General features: G+C 29.7%; 1 protein-coding gene across 10 annotated transcripts in view; it reads left to right on the forward strand.

Annotated features, from left to right (window-relative positions):
• Nucleotides 1-18,131, forward strand: part of LOC128988457 (disks large 1 tumor suppressor protein-like) — a 1,201,819-nt gene that overhangs the window by 801,965 nt on the left and 381,723 nt on the right. The window lies entirely within an intron of this gene.

Raw genomic sequence — 18,131 nt, forward strand, 5'->3', positions numbered from 1 at the left:
GAGTTAACATTGATTAGTTGTATGTTTTTTTTTTTTGTCCTAAGGACGCTAGGCACGAGCCTGGGATTGTTTTTCACATTACTTAAGGGTTACCTAGGGGTTGCGACATTATCACTTAGATAAAATCCATTGGTGACTTGGCGGGGATCGAACCCGGGACCTCAGGGACTGAAGTCCCACGCTCTAACCACTACGCCAGCTCGATCCCCAATGTTGTGATTAGTTGTATGTAGCACACAAATAAATTCGTACAATAGCATAACCAATTCCAATTAATGTTGTGATTTTGAATTGGTTTGTAATTGAATCAAAATAAAAATGAAAACAAAAACCTATTGTGGGTTGCAAAAATCATGTTTTATTTAAAAGGGGATACTTTTGGAAATTGTAAATACGAAATAATGAAAGGTGCAGATAATATAGATGTAATTGTTATTCATAGCCTACTACTAAAAAAATCCTCATTCTATTGTTGGTAATTCTAAATCGTCTCTTATTTATTGCGTTTACCGACCCAATGAATGTAGTTATTACAAAAAAATGCCACTTGTATACTTTTCTGCTTGTCAAAGTAGTTCTTTATAGCATAATGATCCCATCTTAAATAATTGATTAATTGGTTAATAATAATCATAATTGAAAAATATAACTATTAGGAAAGTTCTTATACTAAGTTAAGTTTAAAGTGATATAGATGGTAATAAAACCGGTTATATAATTCCTATCACAGACACTTATCAGTGAAAGAACCTAAACTTTTTATACCTACATAGTGTTGTTTCTTGCACATAATGATTCAAGAAGAATAGTACGATTTGAACAATTACTTTGCAATAGAGGATAACCGTTACGAAAAGTCAAAAAACTCTTAAACATGATCTAGCTACGAACGATGACTTTTGGTAATACAATTTTTTTCAAATAATGGTGGGTTGAACCAGAAACAAAATCTAATGGTGTCGGAACTAAAAGCTGTAAAAAAAGAAAATTTAATCCAAATAAAAAGTCCAAAAAAAATCGGCAACTGAAAACACGAAGTCCCTGAAATAAACCATACTTAATTGGCGTTATTCAATTAAAAAATAAGCACGAACCATTATAATAGTAAATCTATTTTCTAAATAATAATATAATGTTTTAAAGAATACAGGTATCTCTTAAATCTTTTCTTTTATGAAATGTATCTTGTTAAAAGTTTGACAACTCTTTGGTTAGAGGTTAAAGGCGAAGAAACTTATTGAATTTGTTTCGGAGTCTCCTTAAAAGTTATCTCTTTTCAAACAATAACATTGTCTTCCTCTTGTAAGTTGACTGTTGATAATACTTGTTACGTTTCGCTAAACACACCGTGATATTTTTTTTTTTTATATTGAAGTCAAACTTCAATAGGATGGGTATCTTTGGTCAATATCGCATTTTTTATTTTCATATGCCATTGCTAGAAATTTAAAATTGTGTATGCTCATATAAATATGATATTCATAAAAACAAAGTCGACGTGTATATTCACAACAATAAATATTCATGAAAGCGTTAAACTTTTGTAATAAGTACTTTACTATTTTATTATTATCTACTTATTTGCTCAATCATTTTAGGTATGTAGACTACCGTTTTAAATTACCATACACACATTCGTATTTATACTTTACCTTTAAAATAACACCTTTAATAAAAAATTACTCCGTGTGTTTTTTTTTCAACCCCCTTTAGAGGTTAAATGAAAAGGAGACTCATGTAGATCAATAATAAAAAATAATAGGAAACAAATATGTATTGAATAAGTAGGGTCGGTGTGGTAATTTAAATACGATATCACTCAGAAGGGACTCATAGTGGGTAATGTACAATGAGGAATCCCCGGTGGGTAATCTGTGGCAACGAGCTATTCCACTTGTACAGTAATAATTATACAGTCTAATAATGTTCTATGTAACCTTTTTTTATTTTTTTTATTTAAATTAATGAAAGTTTTGTATGACGATTCAGCGAAGTTGTAGAAAATTTTACACAGTATTGTAATTTTCATTACGTTTGCATTGGTTTACACCAAATTTATAAGACAGGACAAATCAAATATATTGTTAAAAAACGTTTATGGTATTTGTTTTATGGGATTTTTCAAAATAACGTTAGTCCAGTTTACTTCTAATTTATTTTCCCTTTCTTCTTTGTGAGATATTTATAACAGACGCCCTATATTCACCTTGTGTTCCTTTCTCAGAAATTAGATTAGCTAATACTGTGTTTGTATGTTTGATGAAATTATCAAAATTTCACCACTACCCTCTCTTTATATCAATTTAAACTGCTCAGAAATTTATGTTATAAGAGTAATAAAATATATATTTATTCATGTAAAGGTTACCAATAATTATTGGCCACTTAAAACCCATGTTTGTAAAAATTGTATTTAGATGGAAGGAAAATACAGATACAGAAATGGCTAACCAGGTAGAGATACAAATAGCATCGTTCTCGCATTCCTGTAAAGTTTCGTTTCATCGACAGGTTGGAATTTTGTAATTAACGGAATAGATTAAAGTACCGCAGAGTTGGAAACATTCTTTGCGCTAAATCAATCCACCAGAAACGTTTCCCATGCGACTGCTTTTAATTATAGCAATTCAATTTTTACATGGTTAAAAGGGAAAATACCTTTTCCTGAAAATGAGCGCACATGATTGTATATATATTTATTTTATATTATTTACTTACAGGTTAAAAATTCATACAAAATGGTTTGAAGTGATCCGTTATTAAGTTTGAGTACTACTTAGATTCATATAAGTCCATAATGCAATTCAAATATACTACAGCTTCCGTTTTAAATTAATAATATAAAGTTTCTACTTATATTAAATTACTTAGGTTAAATATATATTTTTCATGTATTTTCCTCAACAGGGTAATAATAAATAAGCTATTTCAGTAAATATGATTAATATAAATAAAATTTCTGTTCTACAACCATTTCTTAAAATTTGTATCGAACCCTATACAACAATTAAAAATGGATTAAATTTTTTTTTAGTCAATGATTATTTTCTTAACCTATACATTCTCTCCTAATATTTATTAATTGTTTAGTTACTTATCAGCGACTTATTAATATAAGATTATCTAAAAACTAAGATAACTAGTATTAGGTTTTAATCGTAATATATTTCATAAATTTTCGATCCTCTGCTACACCCCTTGTTTTTGGTCGTTGCAGTGTTAACGACATGTATAATGGAATAGACAGTTAACCTAAGACCTAATTACTCCGTAGGGGCCGATCTCAAGGTAGTATTTCCAGTTTACGAGGAGTAATTGTTCAGGTAGTTTTGTAAAACTTGATTTTTTGTTCCTGTGTTTCTAAACTACATACATGATTATGTTTCAAATTAGTAAAACCTGTAAATCATCGTAAGAACGGTTGAAATAAGCACTCTTATACACTCAAACGTTATAACACAAAGCATAATGGTATGGATAACATTTTATTAGGTAGATTGATTGCGTACAGAAAATGTGTATTAGGATCATTTTTACCACTGATAAATTCTTTCAGTACCTTCCTTAACATTTGGCAAAGTGTTTATTTGGGTTCTTGTATGCGAGATAATTTAAACGAACATTTTATACCTACAAATCCTGCTTGAATATTATATTTTCCTAAACATTCTAATATCATATGACTGTGAGTATATTTATAATATTTCAATTTCCTTAACAGTTTCTAGCGTTAGGTTTTTTCACATCTCTCCGCAATGTTAAAATCCTGTCACCAATTGAACTATCCTTTTCTTTTTGATATTTTTTTTTCGTTAAAAGAGAGAATATTTTACATTATACTTTCCACATGCCTTTAGCCTATTATGTAACGTACGATGGTTAATTACAAGCATATACCTACGTACAAATGCCTTGTGTTACTTAGTAACTAGTAACTCACTAGGTATTCTGTCTTACTTGTATCATTCCCAGAACATGAAAAAATTTCTTGTTTAAGTAATTGTTTGTATATTTTTTAGGTTGGTTGTCATATAAATGCAAATTGAATATATTTTCAGAATATGCAATTTTGGCACCCAGTAAAATATAAGTACTCTTAACGTCATATTAACGTCATATTATTCAATAATAGGTTCACACTATATAATTGTCATACAATCAGTTAACACACGATTCTTTAATGTTTTCATTTAAATAGCTTTTATTTAATTAGTTTTCATTGAAATCCTGAAGCTATTGAAACACTCTTATTCTACGAACCATGATAATTATTAACTTCAATATCATAAAACGTAGCTGTGTAAATTTACCATTGGCAAAAATTTTATTTTGGCCCCTACAGTACAATTTATATTTGGGCATTGACATTAATGCTTTACGTTCAACTGAACTTGCTGAATAAGCGTACATTTTGTGACAGGCTATTGATAAGCTATTGACAGGCAGTCAAACGGATATTATGTATGCTTTTGTTGTTGTATGCCTGACAAATGAACGGGATTACGGCATTGAAATGATGAACTCCAATGAGAAGTACCGTATCATAATTTATCCCACCAAGTTTTAACATTTAGAAGTTGTTTGCCTTTATAAAAATTATCACTAGATAGGGCAAACTAGCTACTATGGTCATACAAGTAATATAATTTGAACATTTTTGTCCTTTAATATCTGTCCACATGTCAACCTTACAGCATTTTTATATAGGAGTTCAACTAAATTAGAACTTTGTTATCGGGTGTCTGATAAACTGAGAATTTCATATATCAAAAACATTTTCAATTGATAAATTTCGTGTATCTTTACATTATTTCATTTTGGATTTTTAATGTAAGATTCTTACCTTTGTGAATTTACAAGCCTTCCCCAATAAAAATGTTGTAAAATATAAATTGAAAAAAATGGTACTTTCCTGTCAAAGGGAACATTCATTATTATCGATGATTTATTTTTGATATATCGATATTTTTGTTTTACTTCACGATTGGTATTCATTCTGTTTTAATATCTTCAAACGCAGTTAAATTACAAATTCAGAAATAACCTTGTCTAGGCAAAAATAATAGCCTATACAGGGTGATTGATATAAGTGTGCCAGCCGTTTTATTCGAAAACTATAAGAGATATCAAAAAAAGTTAAATGGTAAGTGCCTTGGATTTTTTATTCAAAAAATTGTAGTCAAGCTGAAAAAATTATTTTAGCCGCCATTTTTCCAATATTACTGAACAATATTTATTTACTGTATCCTATATCGTACTTGTCAGCTGATATGTTTTAATTTGTTACTATCAATATATCGGATGGAAAACAAAACTATCGATATATCGAAAATAAATCATCGATAATAATGAATGTTCCCTTTAAATAGGAAAGTACCAAAAAAGTTTAGTAGTTTAAATTTACGAAGTAACGCAAATGCCACAAATGTTTCATTTGAATATAAAATTGGTATGAACCATAATTACAGAAATTACGTTTCGGTTTAGTTTTTTTTTTTTTTTTTTTTTTTTTTTTTTTGTAGCGGCATTTGCATTTAAATCCTTAGTTGTATTTTGTTGTAAACGTTAGAGTTGTTTCAACATCTTTAAATCAAATCGTTTCACGTTAAAAAAAGGGATGGAGAAGGATCGAAAATGAAACAGTGAGGATAAAAAATCCAATGATTACTCTTACGGTCTGAAAACAGATGGTCACACGTGTTTATTCCATGTGATTTACACAACTGTTGCTGAACTTTGAACCTGTCAGCTGTTATGAAAGAGTGCCTCTATTTTGGCGTAAATTATCTCAAATTGCTGTCTGTAATTTATTGCTAGAACCCTATAAAAATCAAATAAACTTATAACATACCTTCTATTTAACAAAAACCTATTTATATAGGCTACTAACCACTGCCTTTAAATTTACTTTGTCCAAATGCCAACTGCTGATTTGCAAGTGTAACCTTCCTTTAAAGGTTTTTATGATATCATGGAAGTTTTCAATTTTAACCCAGTCCTCATAATGAAGGTTAAACTTTCGATACTGTATTTGACCTATTCAGTAGATCTGTAAGCTGGGGGAGGAGGTTAGTAACTTACATTTCAGAACCAGCTTCAGTATGAAAATATCATGATGAAAATATGTAGAATTGCCCTCTTAATTCATAACGAATATCTACAAGGACAATCTTTAAGGTTATAACTCGCACACATCTCGGTGTGATAGTGTTACTTTACGAGACCCTGATGAACCTTTTGGATTGCTAAGTAGCACCCTTGTATGTAATAAACTATAAAAATAAATCAAAAATACCCTTACTAAACCGTTTTTTTATACAATAATAAATATGACAATACCGTAATATTATGACTATAATATATATGATATAATTTACAAACAAACAATATAAACAACAGTTAAGTGTTTAATGTATTTTGAAGTTTGAAAATGGACTAATGTCCGAAACATGTCACTTCTTTTTATAAAATATAATATTCAGGGTGCTCAGTTGTACTTATTCACTTAAATATTTAATAATATATTATCGTTATATGATATGACTTATACGATAATTATGTTTTGTTTAAACCAATTGCAATACGAGTTGATGGCAAGTAAAACGGACGTATCACAGACGAGTTAGGCTACTCTTAATCACTGAGATCAGTCACCCGGTTCAAATCACACAGTGACTATTAACCTTTGTTCTCTTTGTTGTCAAACTCGAACAGTGTTAATTCTAAAAAATTCTAGTGAATCCTACTTTACATTTGTGTGTGGAATGTTTAGATCAGAATGTTTTCAACAAAGGTTTTTCCGTCAGGAAACCTAATTTAATTTGATGGTGGCTGGGGACATTTTTGACGCGTTTTCTACGTTTGATTGGTGATAGGAACAAATGTTATTCTTTTGCATGTTGGATATAGAGTTGTTGCATAAAAATATAACATAAATACTTACAACAATCCAACCACTCATATGGCATACATTATTAGCTTATTGGACAATGCTTATAAGCAATTATTCACATATAATTATTAATTTATCGGTGATAGTATTAGTATCTACAATATTTTACATAACTCTCATCATCAACAATCTACTACTACTATTATAAAAAAAACTTGTAACGGCAGTTTGTTTCGTAACTTGATTTCGTTGTTCTCCAGTACTACACAATTAATTATAAATTGTTTAAACGATAATGCGGTAATTTTATTTTATGATTGGTTTCATGTTAAGCACTGAATAAAATTAATAACTAAGTATTTACTCATTTAGAACTTTGTAAGTATTATATATATATAAAGTAACCCGTAAACAGACATATGTCTACTGGGCCCTATTTTTTCATCGTTTTGTTTTATAATCTTTTGTTCATCTTTTGTAATCCGGAATTTCTAATTGTATCCATGTATTGTACAACGAATAAATAAAAAAAAAATAATTCATATTAAATATTTTTATACATAAAAGTTTTGTTTGAGTTTCTTAGTAAAAGATTCCAGCTGATTGTTATTGCTTTTAATCTAGGTTCTGTTTTGAAAACCAATTGTTTATGAATTACAAAAGACTTTTATTGGTTGGTTTTATATTTGCTTGAATATTTCAACCGATTTTCAACAATAATAGATCATAGGTATTTCAACCACTTAAAGATTTTTGCAGAAAATAGGTTCAAGGTACTGTAAAATCCTAAAAAAAGTTAACACACATACATAAATAATATTTTTGACCTTTAAAATATTCAATGTTTTTATGTTACCAAATTTTACTATGGTTGTAAAAAGACTATACTTTCAAAAGTGTTTTAAAATTATAGCTCATACTCATAGCTCATAGTATGATAACTCCTAGGATGATAATATGATAGCTCATAGCTCATATTACCACAATATATTAAAAGTATTAACTGTATTAAAGAAGAAATATGATCCACAATCATACCCACACTCATTGTGACCTAAAATGTACATAAATCAAATTAATAATTGTGTATTTTTTACAGGTAAGCTCTTGGGTGTTTGAGCTGTGTAATTCGTAAGTGATATTACAGTATTTTTACTTATTTGCTAAACTATATAAAACGGTAGGCCTAAGTTTATTCAAATTTTGGTTTACCCTCAAATGTGATTAACTCCTTTTGGAACATCATCTAGTAAATAAAGAATATACTATATATATGCCTGCACTGAGAACTACTTCTGTATACCTAGTGAACCCTTTAACTTAAATATATATGTATATATATTTATTTACATATGTACATGTATATGCATATTTATATATATATTAACAGTGGTAAATAAGGTGGGTAAATATGCGTTTCATACGACACGCAAAACAAAAGAAATGGAGCTTGTCAAAATAGTATATTTCATTACTAGGACCGAAAGTGGTATTTTCCGGCGCGCGCTCAAGTTTTTTTAATCCCCAATTTCACGTGCGATGTGAAGCCGAGTATGTAAGAGTTATTTTCACGTACGAGGCGAAGCCTAAGACAGGAATAATGGCGGAAAATAGCTTTCGGTAAGAGTTATGGACGATACTTTTCATCATGACGCAAAAATACACAAACACAGAATAACAGATCTCAGTAATATTAAAACTATTTCTCAGTTAATTTGCTTGAACGTCGAAACAAGATGAAATCTTCTAAAAGCAAACTTACGTATATTTTCAATGAATTTTAAAAATGTATTTTTCTCAAAAAATCTTTTTTAACATCAATGTAAAATAATAAAACCACTTTTAACAATACATACAGCTGATTCAAATCATTAAATGAAACTTACACTTTACACGTAGTGAGTAAATGGAGAACTAATTTAAAGCGAGGGACAGTAAATTTAGAGCTATAGAAAATCAGCTGATCGATTTTCCCTCGCCCTAAATTAGAGCTTGGGAAACGAATATTTTAATTGGTGTCAGCTGTTATCAAAAATAGTTATTGAGTGATGAAAACAATATTTTCGCCTGGGAACAAAGTTCTGTTTTAAGTTATTAAACTGAAATCTCGAAACCCAGCCGTCAAAATCACAAAATTTTACTCCGTTAATTACACTTGACTTAAGTAGGAATTTTCTTACAACATGAACGTAAACGATATGAACTTATTTCCCTATATTCATAAAATACGTATCAATATCCATAAGCTAATTCGACTCTGTAGATTTTCCCTGATTTGCATTATTCTCATTTACTCTCTACTATCACACACGTTCAGGTATAATTTAAATGCTAATTCAACGACATACTCGTGATGATAACATGTCTCACTTATCAATAAACTCTGACACCATTTAAAGCAAGAAGACTCGGCTCAGTATGTGGTTTTAGTGGATTTATAACTAATTATAGGATCTTTAATTGAAAATTGGAGACATTATGGATTATTAACAAGATTTAGAACACAGTTGTGCATTTTAACGAATAGGTACTATATTTATTTTAATATTTTGCCGATAAACTTCATGCTTTGAGTTACTTTTTTACTTATAAGCAAAAACAAAAGTTATAATAAAAGGATTTTTATAATATTTTTCATAAATCCCTAAGTAATACTAAGGAATATCCCAAAGGAAGCACTAGTTTTATTTATATCGTTTAATTGTATATTATTTAACTACAACTTAAGAATTTTCTCTCATTTAAACTCCATTTCAAGTATAAGCCTGTTATTGTATATAGAGAAGCTCCCTAAGCTATGCGCCTTTCTCATCCTCAATTGGAAGCCGTATCAACTGTATAAAGATCGAATTCACAATCTCTTCTCTTGACGCTGAATGGAGCAATCAGTAGAAAGTTGAAGTGTGACTCAAACCCCGCCTTTCATTGAAATCAGAACCTTCTTTCATCTGAAGTACTCTCCAAGTGTTTCATATAGACGAAGGATGATTCTTCAAATGACGATATTTGGGTGTTATCTTTACTGGATTTTGGCGTATACCAATTTTGTAATACACAAAAGCAATGTTTAAACAGTGTTTGTTGTTTTTTCTGACGGTTTTATTACAAAATAATGCTATATTAAAAAGTAGCAGGTAATCATTTTTTCTTTTTGAAATAATATAAAGGGTTGGACTACGTTATTTCATCTGTATAATCCTTGTAAATCAATAAACGGTAAAGGTTTTCTGATTCTGATTCTGATTATGGAAAAAGAAAGATGTCAAAGAAATAAGTAATGACAGTTATAACGCTCTAAATAAAGTAAATACATTTATTTTGTGCAAAAGCCTTGGAGGCATGATAATAATAGAAAATTATAAAATCGCAACTTTAATAAAAATGTCCTAAGTTGTGCATGTGCAAAACTTAGAACTGGTATTAAAATTAACTATAGTTATTGGGTATAAAACATAAATACTCCACTTAAATGACAGAAATTAGGTTACAGGTCATTTAGTTTATATTTTGCATGTGGAAACGATGTACAATAATTTACACGGAAATATTATTTAGGGTTACGCTAATACAGTCAGGGGGTCGCCATTGTTGTAAAGACAAAGCCATTGTAAGTCAGAAGGGTAAAAAGAGGTTATCCATTGTTGTGTGATCTACGAGGAGTTCATTAGACCAAGGTAGAACGGTGTAACATTGTTAATACGGTAAATTAAACAATTTTCATAAAGTGTTTATATTAGATTCTTACTAAATTCTACGACTTAAGTCATACCAGTTATTTTAGCAAATCAATGTATTATTGTTTGACTTATATATAGTTATATAGTATGTTTATTTAGTATTAGTTATAGAAGTACTATCGTCGTTAGATTACAAGACCAGGGTTTGGACCATCCCCTTTCAATACCTAAATATATTCTATTGGCGTACAAAAAACACACACACAAGTGATTCTTAATATTTAAGTACCAAAGATTTAAGTTGACAGGATTGGTGGATTCTTTGGGTGATGCACCTCAATTATTTAGGAATCATGCTGGTTTGTCTAACTATTATCAACTATTTGTCATAAAGTTAAGTATAGCACCATCAAGTTTATCACGTTAAAATATCAATTGTAAATCTTCTATTATGTAATTTATTGTTTCCAAGCAGAATATATATTTCTTCCTCGAGTACTCTACTGAGATTCAATAACTTTCGAAATATATTTTAGGAAACAATACGTAACGATTGCGGTAAAGTGTACATTTAGAAATTGCACTTGATATATCATTTACGTTGCGTTGGAGCTCTCAATAAAACATTTTGAAAAAGACTTGGAATAATTTTTGGAAGATTTCATTTTGCAAATTTATATTTTATACGTAATTTCTCTTCATGATATAAATACGTATGTTTTTCTGAGAAATAACTGGTTGAAATTTTTAAAAACCTTTTAACTTTATTTTAATATTCTTGACTTCTCGATATTTGTATTTACATGTTACACCATAACTGTTGTCTCTGCAGTTCAACCAAAGCTTAAAAATCGTTTGGTACCACCTTTGTTGAAACATATGTTTTTCACGATCCATGAAATGCCCCTTAATTTTATACATGTAACGTTTTAAGATATCTTAAATTTCAGAACCCTCGACCTCAACGAATAACAAACTTTTGGGCGTCACCTTAAATTATAAAATAAATACGTAAACTTTTAACACATGAAGGTAAAGGTTTATTAAACATCTATTTTAAGTTTAGTGTCTCTTTTTGAAACATAGTAGTCAGAAGTGGCGGTAAGTTTAATAAACCATAAATAGTATTAGTTTAAAGTTTAAATCTGAAAAATACTACTGGTTGGGATATGCTATAATTATGTACTGTAATATAGGGCATATCAGGAAATATATAGAGAAGGCTGGAATTCCAATATTTGATGTGGTGGGGACCGCATAGGCCGGTAAATACTTACAGGTTGACAGTGTGGATAATGAAACCCACGTTTGTGAGGTTGTTGTGTAGTTAACGTACACACTGTAGAATATTAAGATCCATGTATTATTACGTAACATATGTTATCAAAAAGGTAATATGTTGTGAATGATGGAGTATAAATAATTATTAATCCTACATATCAATAAAATAAGTTTTATCCAATATCATTAATGCTAAAAATATCAAACCTTTTGTGATGGGTCAATAGCTTTGGTGATATAATTTACGTAATTTCTTTTAGTTTAAATATATTTTGTCCCTATAAAAAGTTACAAATTTAGATAGAAAAGACTGCCCTGAACTATTTTTTTGGAAAAAAAATTGCTAAGAAACTCTAAACAACGTTAACGAGGTATTGATCAAATTGACCATGAGTTTGGAAAACCATCTGCAATAAATTATCTCTGTCCATTTTTTATATTTTATAAAACATATTGTTCTCTAAGATTGCTAATACTTTTAGTTTCTGCATCTGGACAGTAAAGACGTTCTGATTTTCCTGGAAGGCTCGTTAAGGATAGACATTGACTCTATTGTTCATCGTCTTAGATCCCCAGTAATCTGATAAGGTTCCTGTCCCTGTCTAGTAGGAATTGAACGTAGGATCCACTTTGGAAAGAATACATTATTGTTGTACAAATGTTTAAAAAATGTCCTTCTGTTTTCAATAGAGACACATATCTAACACAATGACAACTATCTTTTGTTTTGTGGATTAATGGGCTCCATACCAAAGGTATAGTCATAATTGCGTAGCAGATGTCTATTGGTGATTGGTCGAATTAGAACTTTCTAGGAGTGAATACTTGCATTGAAGCCAAAGGAACAGCTGCAATCGATCTTTTAAGATACCATCAAGTGTCTTAGTAATCTTTCCTCCATAGAATTATCTATTTTATCGAATTTTTTGGGTAATTGTTTCATATTCAATCAGCTAACTGATAATAACTGATGTTTTATCTAACTTTTATCGTATGGTTACAATTAAAGAGAGTTCAAATAGTAAGGTAAACAGAGCTTTTCCCAGTAGGATTTTCCATACAAGGATGTAGTCCATATTGGTCTTAACTAAACAATTGCTGTATAGTCCAGTGGTCGCTGTGCTATTTACAATGTCAAAATAAAACTGTCTCAGCAATATAACACTCACATAACTGTAAAGAGAAAATTATATGATAATATTTCTCTAATATTTTAAATTTAAATTTCATACAAAGTATAAGTGCCCTGTCAATAAATAAACACACAGTTGGTATGAAAACTGGATATCCGTATTCTTGAAAATGTCTTCTTAATTTTTCCCCATTCTCAGTGAGGATTGAGTTTTAGATCAAACTGTTCGTGATACATTTGTATTTATTAATCTATTGATTCTTTATTCTACAAGAAAATCGTAAGCTGGTTGCTAATAACTGTTTGGGCTCTTAATTTTTATTGGGTAATTAGAGTTGTGTGTTTGTGTGTTTTCCCCGCCAATGGCATATTTACGTTTTAAAAGGGAACGGTCCAAACCCTGGTCTTGTTACTAACATCGACCTTTTTGTTGAATTGTATCATTAATTCATAGTCCAATGACTAATGACATCTGGGTCTGGAAACGATCACTTGGAATCGACCTAGCGACCTTCAGATTTTAAGGTGAGTACTATAATCACTCCGCTACCCAGACGATCATACATGACTTGACCATAGACCAATACGAGTTTTAAATATTACAAATGAAGTATTTTCAAAGGCTATTTAACAATCGATATTAATTAAATTAGTTGAATAAAACATTAGGATTTTACCCATCAATTACAATAAATAGACTTCCTAGTAGCTTGACTCGTACAAAGATTCTGTGATTGAAAATCTTAAGTGACTTTTCCGCTTCTAAATTTATTTGTTTGTTTTCTCTGGTGAAAGGGCATTTACGTGATTTGAAATCAAAGTAGTTTAAGAAATTAGTTAAGTGGTAGTTCTAACTTTATCTTCAAAATACGTAGATTTCACATGACTTCCTAAAATAAACTATTACGTATCAAGGGACTATATTTGTATTTTAATTTTCAAAATATGTCTTTGATAAATAACTGTACAATCTTATGATTTTATCTCAAAGAATAATTCTTATCACATATATTACAATGTTTAAATGCATCGCATTTACTAAAATATATTTAGATTTTATTGAAATAAGTTACAACAAATGTAAAACTCATACATTTTAATAGAAAGCTATCGATCTTGTAAAATGGAAATACACTTTTAAATAGTACAATACGGTTTCATTGTAGCTATAATAAAATCCTTATTTTTACCGTCTGTTTCTCATAAGTTAAATATTTATATTTGAATCTGAATCTGTTCGAATTGCATATATCAATTTTGAACTTAAAAGTCATGATATTAAAAACAGTACCCTATAATACACACATTTATGGAAGGGGGGATTTTGCTAGTGTATGCTACAACATAAAATCTTTCTCTATTTTAAGCCACAAGAATGACTCTATGTGCTTTAAATTAAAGTTGGATAGATATTAAATAACAAATAACAGGTGTTTGAGGTTAGAAATGCATTAACAGAGACGCTTGTCTTTTCTCGCAGCGGGTTTACTGGATGTCTTCTTACAAATAATGGTTTTCGACTTGAACCTGCCTCTGCTGAAGTTTTACTACTTCACATATTTTCTAAGAATATTTACCTTCTTTGAAATTATTTTTCGTCTTTGTTTTGAAAAATCTTAACAAAAAAATGGTATAGTTGCTAACAATAATCCCAGTAGCCATGATTTACACCAGTTAATTTGGGGTTCCGCTAATACAGTCAGGGGGTCGCCATTGTTGTAAAGACAAAGCCATTGTAAGTCAGAAGGGTAAAAAGAGGTTATCCATTGTTGTGTGATCTACGAGGAGTTCATTAGACCAAGGTAAAACGGTGTAACAACGTTTATATAGAAAGCAAACAAACCTTAGAAAGTATTAAATAACTAATGGTAGGTAAACGTTTAAAATCAACATTTGAATAAGGAGATAAATTATTACTAATGAAAATATTCGGGTTTTGAATGATTTTACTATTGTAGGTCCAGTTTATATTATGCAAAACTGAAACCAAAGTAGCTTGTGAATCCTTTCTTGTAACAGTCACAGTTTTTTTTATAAAAGTATAACAAAATTATAGATCAGTGCATATATTTCGTAATACTTTGCGTTGGAATTGCATATATATCAAAGCCGTAATCCTGTACATTTGTCCTTCATACAACAACAAAAACGTAATATTCGTTTGACTGCCTGTCAATAGCTTATCAATAGGCTTGCCTGTCACAAAAAGATGCTTATTCAAAAAGCTTTATCATTTGTACCACATAAATATGAATATCCACGATAAACTTATTTTTTGGCGATGGGAAATTTAATAATTTAATTATTTTAACTTGTCATTATTGAACGTTTGAGACCTTTCACTATGGATTTTAAAGTAGTACAGTAAGTAGAAGCTATACATAATATTTCGCCGAATTCTTTTTCTTTTCAAAAAACCAGCTGTTTTTAAAGTAATAATGAGCATTTATCACAGTTTTAATATTTTTTACACCATAACAATATAGAATGGACTAACTATTTCAAATAGTCATATAGGAAACGTTTCAGGTGGATTGATTTAGCGCAAAGAATGTTTCCAACTCTGCGGTACTTTAATCTATTCCGTTAATTACAAAATTCCAACCTGTCGATGAAACGAAACTTTGCTGGAATGCGAGAACGATGCTATTTGTATCTCTACCTGGTTAGCCATTTCTGTATCTTACTTTCCTTCTGTAAATATAATTTTCACGAACGTAGTTTGTAGGTATCCCGTTCATTTTTTGAAAATTTACATAAATAAATAATGATAATTACTGTACACGTGGAATAGCTCGTTGCCACAGATTACCCACCGGGGATTCCTCATTGTACATTACCCACTATGAGTCCCTTCTGAGTGATCTCGTGTTTAAATTACCACACCGACCCTACTTATTCAATAATTGGTTGTTTCTAATTATTTTTAATTTCAAAACGTGAAAATCATTATCACAACCGTAATCTTAATGACAAATAAGTAAACCCTATATAATAAGGTAAATCTATTTTTGAAAGCCGATTTGCATTACGATAGGCTCTAAAATCCAATCCTATCCTGTTATATTTGTAACGTATTAAGATTTAAGGGTATAAATTATCTTTATGTTTTACGTAAAGTTTTTAGAAGTCTACAAATCAAAAATAGCCTGTAAAAGAACAGAGACAAATTTAAGGAACCCTTACAGCTGCAATAAAAGTTAAAGGTATCTGTGAAATCGCCTAAGTTTGGAACATGGGCTTTGTAGCAGATCAAATATTTGCAAAGTATGCCATTCATTGTGCCTTTATTATCTCCTTACCTCTTCATGAAATAATAAAATGAATAGGTTAAAAATAAAACCACACTCATAATTTAATCATTAAAACACAGGTACACAGGAGTGATTTTTTTTCTTTACATTATACACGTTAACAGAGAGTTGAGTTCCGTTAGTAAGAGTAGTTTAAAGTTCATTTTTATAATAACCATTAAACAATTGTATTTCTTGTTCAATAGCATTTATTGAATGCAATAACTATACATCCAAACCAAGCCTTACCTGACCTAACATGCATTTGAAGGAATTTGGGACAGCTATCATGTTCTGGTAATTTTTATTTGGCTAGAAATATACCCATTTATAATTAAAATATATATTCAAACATTTATAACAAATCATTATATAACCACGTATTACATAATTGTTACGATATTGTAAAAAAATATAGGATCACTCAAATTAATTATTAACAATCAAAAATTCCATTTTTTTATAAGTTACATGTAAAGTATAATTGTATGATTACTTATTCGTTTCATTTAATTTCAATTTTTATGCGACAATATTTTTCTTTACACTTTTTGAGCAAATCCTACTAAAAATCCAAAACCATCCTCTAACTTTAAACAAATTCATTGTTTTGCTAAAAATTACTTAATATATAGCGCAAATTTTCGCAAATTCTCAAATATTTGTACACCTTATTAGTCAATTAATTTTTACTGGACGACAACATCTTTGAGTAAACTCTTATTTTGGTTGGCTAATTTTTATTAGTAAATTCAGCCTTTCTTAAGACAAAAGTCTTTTCCTAGCTATGAAATGCGTTTGTTAGCTGACAACAATCAACAGTTATCATGTAAAATGCTTCTGCTTTATGTTACTGTATAGAATTGGTTGCATGTAAAGAGTTATTGGATAAGCTAATCCATTGAAAACAAACACGATTTGGTTGAATATACAATTGTTAAATTTTCTTTTTATCTAAACTCAATAAAGTATTTTAAAAACTACGAAACCCATCTGCCCCAGTATGTGGATTGCTGAGGTATTTCAGTGAGAATCAATTTTCATTTCGCTCATCCACATGACTGATGCATCAAAGTTTTTGCTGACACCATCTGCGTTGCTCATCACTCAGCAATGACTGATCAATACTGAACATATGGTAACTATTTAATATGTGGGACAAGCATGGAAAATATGTATAGCCCCCATTTAAAAACTTGGTAAACTTATTTGCAAAGGAAACTAATACATAGCTATATTTTGAAAATTCCAAATATCACATAGAGGATTTTATCTTTCGCATAGGAATAATAATGTGCAAAACACTGCAGCGGTGACAATATTTGTTTACTACATTTGATATATAACATTTTTAATCCGACGCTTTATTTAAAATAAATTAAGGAATAAACAAAGACTTTGTGTAATATTTAGTATTTTTATATTTTTTATTGTTTGCTTGGCGGTAAATATGAATAAAAAATATGGTACATCAGTTAGATTAGTTCTTAGACGAATACACATAGCTATCTTAAGAAACACTGCATTTAAGTAAAAGATAGATTTACTTTTAGAAGTGAGTACCGTATTGAAAACCTTGTTTTTTATATAACAATAATTATACAATTTAAAATTATGATTTTTCATTTCTTTACGCAGAATTAAGAGTTGAATTCATGCCGCAGGGATAGCCGAAGTTTGGATAAAGGGATAAATCTCAAGATGAAAGAAAGTATTATTCGAAAAGTTGGAAAACATTAAGAATCACGTTTCAAAGGTTGGTGTGGATCAAAAGTTTTGAAAGATGCGCAGTTTAATAGACGTTAGCTGAATAATCATTTAATTCTAATTATACCTAATTTACGATTATGATATTT

This window comes from Macrosteles quadrilineatus, unplaced genomic scaffold, assembly GCF_028750875.1.
Source record: "Macrosteles quadrilineatus isolate MER2022 unplaced genomic scaffold, UCM_ALF_1.0 Scaffold_3__2_contigs__length_128488019, whole genome shotgun sequence".
NCBI lineage: Eukaryota > Metazoa > Arthropoda > Insecta > Hemiptera > Cicadellidae > Macrosteles > Macrosteles quadrilineatus.